The sequence below is a fragment of the Oncorhynchus nerka genome, unplaced genomic scaffold (genome assembly GCF_034236695.1).
Source record: "Oncorhynchus nerka isolate Pitt River unplaced genomic scaffold, Oner_Uvic_2.0 unplaced_scaffold_7918, whole genome shotgun sequence".
Classification (NCBI taxonomy): Eukaryota; Metazoa; Chordata; class Actinopteri; order Salmoniformes; family Salmonidae; genus Oncorhynchus; species Oncorhynchus nerka.
In genome coordinates, this window is record NW_027033401.1 from 1 (window position 1) to 6,162 (window position 6,162).

General features: G+C 45.4%; 1 long non-coding RNA gene across 1 annotated transcript; it reads right to left on the bottom strand.

Annotated features, from left to right (window-relative positions):
- Nucleotides 1–157: 157 nt before the first annotated feature.
- LOC135566036 (uncharacterized) lies at nt 158–5,363 on the bottom strand. Its single transcript, XR_010461921.1, has 3 exons — nt 5,302–5,363; nt 4,549–5,136; nt 158–611 (listed from the first exon to the last, which is right to left on the bottom strand). It is a non-coding gene; the product is annotated as an uncharacterized LOC135566036 (long non-coding RNA).
- Between the last annotated feature and the right edge of the window lie 799 nt (nt 5,364–6,162).

A 6,162-nucleotide genomic window follows, 5' to 3' on the forward strand; every position in this document is an offset into this window, starting at 1 on the left:
TCCTAGTCCAACACTAACCACTAGGCTACCCTGCCGCCCCTTCACATGTGTGACATCATTAGTTGCCCTGCACCAAAAAGATCATACATCATGCATGTTAATATCTTAATGTGTCAAAATATACAGTACCAGTCAAAAGTATTAGAACACCTACTCATTCAAGGATTTTTCTTTATTTTTTAAATCTATTTTCTAAATTGTGGAATAGTAGTGAATACATAACTATGAAATAACACATGGAATCATGTAGTGAGCAAAAAAGTGTTAAACAAATCAAAGTATATTTTTGATTCTTCAAAGTAGCCACCCTTTGCCTTAAAGACTGATTTGCACACTCTTGGCATTCTCTCAACCAGCTTCATGAGGAATGACAGAGTGATTCATTCCTCATGAAGCTGGTTGAGAGAATGCCAACAGTTTTGAAGGATTCCTATATATGCTGAGCACCTGTTGGCTGATTTTCCTTCACTCTGCGGTCTAGCTCCCAAACCATCTCAATTGGGTTGAGGTTGGGTGATTGTAGAGTCCCGGTCATCTGATGCAGCACTCCATCACTCTTCTTATTGGTCAAATATCCCTGATACAACCTGGAGGTGTGTTGGGTCATTGTCCTGTTGAAAAACAAATGATAGTCCCACTAAGCACAAACCAGATGGCATAGCGTATCGCTGCAGAATGGTATGGTATGGTATGGTAGGAACGCTTCGCGTTCCTAGGAAACTATGCAGTTTTTTGTTTTTTTACGTGTTATTTCTTACATTAGTACCCCAGGTCATCTTAGGTTTCATTACATACAGTCGAGAAGAACTACTGAATATAAGATCAGCGCCAACTCACCATCAGTACGACCAAGAATATGTTTTCCGCGACGCGGATCCGGTGTTCTGCCTTACAAACAGGACAACGGAATGGATCGCATGCAGCGACCCAAGGAAACGACTCCGAAAAAGAGGGAAACGAGGCGGTGTTCTAGTCAGACTCCGAAAAAGGGCACATCGCGCACCACTCCCCAGCATTCTTCTTGCCAATGTCCAGTCTCTTGACAACAAGGTTGACGAAATCCGAGCAAGGGTAGCATTCCAGAGGGACATCAGAGACTGCAACGTTCTCTGCTTCACAGAAACATGGCTTACTGGGAAGACGCTATCCGACGCGGTGCAGCCAACGGGTTTCTCCACGCATCGCGCCGACAGAAACAAACATCTTTCTGGTAAGAAGAGTGGCGGGGGGCGTATGCCTCATGACTAACGAGACATGGTGTGATGAAGGAAACATACAGGAACTCAAATCCTTCTGTTCACCTGATTTAGAATTCCTCACAATCAAATGTAGACCGCATTATCTTCCAAGAGAATTCTCCTCGATTATAATCACAGCCGTATATATCCCCCCAAGCAGACACATCGATGGCTCTGAACGAACTTTATTTAACTCTTTGCAAACTGGAAACCATTTATCCGGAGGCTGCATTCATTGTAGCTGGGGATTTTAACAAAGCTAATCTGAAAACAAGACTCCCTAAATTTTACCAGCATATCGATTGCGCAACCAGGGGTGGTAAAACCTTGGATCATTGTTACTCTAACTTCCGCGACGCATATAGGCCCTGCCCCGCCCCCCTTTCGGAAAAGCTGACCACGACTCCATTTTGCTGATCCCTGCCTACAGGCAGAAACTAAAACAAGAGGCTCCCACGCTGAGGTCTGTCCAACGCTGGTCAGACCAAGCTGACTCCACACTCCAAGACTGCTTCCATCACGTGGACTGGGACATGTTTCGATTGCGTCAGATGGAAATATTGACGAATACGCTGATTCGGTGTGCGAGTTCATTAGAACGTGCGTCGAAGATGTCGTTCCCATAGCAACGATAAAAACATTCCCAAACCAGAAACCGTGGATTGATGGCAGCATTCGCGTGAAACTGAAAGCGCGAACCACTGCTTTTAATCAGGGCAAGGTGTCTGGTAATATGTCCGAATATAAACAATGCAGCTATTCCCTCCGCAAGGCTATTAAACAAGCTAGGCGTCAGTACAGAGACAAAGTGGAATCTCAATTCAATGGCTCAGACACAAGAGGCATGTGGCAGGGTCTACAGTCAATCACGGACTACAAGAAGAAACCCAGCCCAGTCACGGACCAGGATGTCTTGCTCCCAGGCAGACTAAATAACTTTTTGCCCGCTTTGAGGACAATACATTGCCACTGACACGGCCTGCAACGAAAACATGCGGTCTCTCCTTCACTGCAGCCGAGGTGAGTAAGACATTTAAACGTGTTAACCCTCGCAAGGCTGCAGGCCCAGACGGCATCCCCAGCCGCGCCCTCAGAGCATGCGCAGACCAGCTGGCCGGTGTGTTTACGGACATATTCAATCAATCCCTATACCAGTCTGCTGTTCCCACATGCTTCAAGAGGGCCACCATTGTTCCTGTTCCCAAGAAAGCTAAGGTAACTGAGCTAAACGACTACCGCCCGTAGCACTCACTTCCGTCATCATGAAGTGCTTTGAGAGACTAGTCAAGGACCATATCACCTCCACCCTACCTGACACCCTAGACCCACTCCAATTTGCTTACCGCCCAAATAGGTCCACAGACGATGCAATCTCAACCACACTGCACACTGCCCTAACCCACCTGGACAAGAGGAATACCTATGTGAGAATGCTGTTCATCGACTACAGCTCGGCATTCAACACCATAGTACCCTCCAAGCTCGTCATCAAGCTCGAGACCCTGGGTCTCGACCCGCCCTGTGCAACTGGGTTCTGGACTTCCTGACGGGCCGCCCCCAGGTGGTGAGGGTAGGCAACAACATCTCCTCCCCGCTGATCCTCAACACGGGGCCCCACAAGGGTGCGTTCTGAGCCCTCTCCTGTACTCCCTGTTCACCCACGACTGCGTGGCCATGCACGCCTCAACTCAATCATCAAGTTTGCGGACGACACAACAGTGGTAGGCTTGATTACCAACAACGACGAGACGGCCTACAGGGAGGAGGTGAGGGCCCTCGGAGTGTGGTGTCAGGAAAATAACCTCACACTCAACGTCAACAAAACTAAGGAGATGATTGTGACTTCAGGAAACAGCAGAGGGAACACCCCCTATCCACATCGATGGATCAGTAGTGGAGAGGGTAGCAAGTTTTAAGTTCCTCGGCATACACATCACAGACAAACTGAATTGGTCCACTCACACTGACAGCGTCGTGAAGAAGGCGCAGCAGCGCCTCTTCAACCTCAGGAGGCTGAAGAAATTCGGCTTGTCACCAAAAGCACTCACAAACTTCTACAGATGCACAATCGAGAGCATCCTGGCGGGCTGTATCACCGCCTGGTATGGCAACTGCTCCGCCCTCAACCGTAAGGCTCTCCAGAGGGTAGTGAGGTCTGCACAACGCATCACCGGGGGCAAACTACCTGCCCTCCAGGACACCTACACCACCCGATGTTACAGGAAGGCCATAAAGATCATCAAGGACATCAACCACCCGAACCACTGCCTGTTCACCCCGCTATCATCCAGAAGGCGAGGTCAGTACAGGTGCATCAAAGCTGGGACCGAGAGACTGAAAAACAGCTTCTATCTCAAGGCCATCAGACTGTTAAACAGCCACCACTAACATTGAGTGGCTGCTGCCAACACACTGTCATTGACACTGACCCAACTCCAGCCACTTTAATAATGGGAAATGATGTAAATATATCACTAGCCACTTTAAACAATGCTACCTTATATAATGTTACTTACCCTACATCATTCATCTCATATGCATATGTATATACTGTACTCTAGATCATCGACTGCATTCTTATGTCACTAGCCACTTTAACTATGCCACTTTGTTTACTTTGTCTACATACTCATCTCATATGTATATACTGTACTCGATACCATCTACTGTATGCTGCTCTGTACCATCACTCATTCATATATCCTTATGTACATATTCCTTATCCCCTTACACTGTGTATAAGACAGTAGTTTTGTAATTGTTAGTTAGATTACTTGTTGGTTATCACTGCATTGTCGGAACTAGAAGCACAAGCATTTCGCTACACTCGCATTAACATCTGCTAACCATGTGTATGTGACAAATAAAATTTGATTTGATTTGGTAGCCATGCTGGTTAAGTGTACCTTGAATTCTAAATAAATTACCGACAGTGTCGCCAGGAAAGCACCCCCACACCTCCTCCTCCTCCATGCTTCATGTTGGGAACCACACATGGGGAGATCATCTGTTCACCAACTGTGTCTCACAAAGACACGGCGGTTGGAACCATCTCAAATGTGGACTGATCAGACCAAAGGACAGATTTCCACCTGTCTAATGTCCATTGCTCGTGTTTCTTGGCCCAAGCAAGTCTCCTCTTCTTATTGGTGTCCTTTAGTAGTGGTTTCTTTGCAGCAATTCGACCATGAAGGCCTGATTCACGCAGTCTCCTCTGAACTGTTTACGTTAAGATTTGTCTGTTAGTTGAACTCTCCAAAGCATGTATTTGGGTGGCAATCTGAGGTGCATTTAACTCGAATGAACTTACCCTCTGCAGCAAAGGTAACTCTGGGTCTTCCTTTCCTGTGGGGATCCTGATGTGAGCCAGTTTCATCATAGCGCTTGATAGTTTTTGCGACTGCACCTGCAGAAACTTTCATAGTTCTTGACATTTTCCGGATTGACTGAACTTCATGTCAGTAATGATGGACTGTCGTTTCTCTTTGCTTATTTGAGCTGTTCTTGCCATAATATGGACTTGGTCTTTTACCAAATAGGGCTATGTTCTGTATACCATCCCTACCTTAACACAACTGGAACCCAAAAGAGTTCTCCTATGGGGACAGCTGAAGAACCCATTTGGAATCCTGTTTTCTAAGAGACTACCCTGCATGTGTCACAGGTGTAACCAAGGTCTTATAATGAGTGACATAATCCTCGCTTCGTCCATGGAGGCTACACTGTTGATCTTGGCAACGGCTCAAAGGTTCTGAGCACGGTCGCTAGGCGACGGTCCAGGGTGGAGAGGGGCCACGGGAATAGAGGATCATGAAAAAGAGAGTCCCTCATGACATCAGACTGTACTGGGGCAGGGAGAGGAGACGCAGACAGACACAGGAGGGTAGAGTGACGGATCCTAGAGAAGGAGAAAGAGAGCGAGAGAGAAATGAAGTGAAAGTTGAGAAAAAAGAGGAATAAATTATATTTTTCATTTATCATGTTCTCTCCTCTAGCTGAGTATATATATTCATGATAACACAACTTATTGCACCTTAATGTTTAATCATGTACCATGTTATACCTGCAGCACTGCTCCAGAGGTGTCAGGATAGAGGGTTCATCTGTAGAGTGGCCTCCAAACCTGTAGTCAGCACACAGTGTCAATGTTACAATCAACTAACGTTCGTTAAACCTGTAATCAGCATACAGACAGTGTCAATGTTACAATCAACTAACGTTAGTTAAACCTGTAGTCAGCACACAGTGTCAATGTTACAATCAACTAACGTTAGTTAAACCTGTAGTCAGCACACAGTGTCAATGTTACAATCAACTAACGTTAGTTAAACCTGTAGTCAGCACACAGTGTCAATGTTACAATCAACTAACGTTAGTTAAACCTGTAGTCAGCATACAGACAGTGTCAATGTTACAATCAACTAACGTTAGTTAAACCTGTAGTCAGCATACAGACAGTGTCAATGTTACAATCAACTAACGTTAGTTAAACCTGTAGTCAGCATACACACAGGGTCAATGTTACAATCAACTAACGTTAGTTAAACCTGTAGTCAGCATACACACAGTGTCAATGTTACAATCAACTAACGTTAGTTAAACCTGTAGTCAGCATACAGACAGTGTCAATGTTACAATCAACTAACGTTAGTTAAACCTGTAGTCAGCATACAGACAGTGTCAATGTTACAATCAACTAACGTTAGTTAAACCTGTAGTCAGCATACACACAGGGTCAATGTTACAATCAACTAACGTTAGTTAAACCTGTAGTCAGCATACACACAGGGTCAATGTTACAATCAACTAACGTTAGTTAAACCTGTAGTCAGCACACAGACAGTTGATTGTAACATTGAGACTAACGTTCGTTAGCTAGCATTCGAGGGCTGACTGTTCTCTATTTGTGCAGTGTAAAAAATAA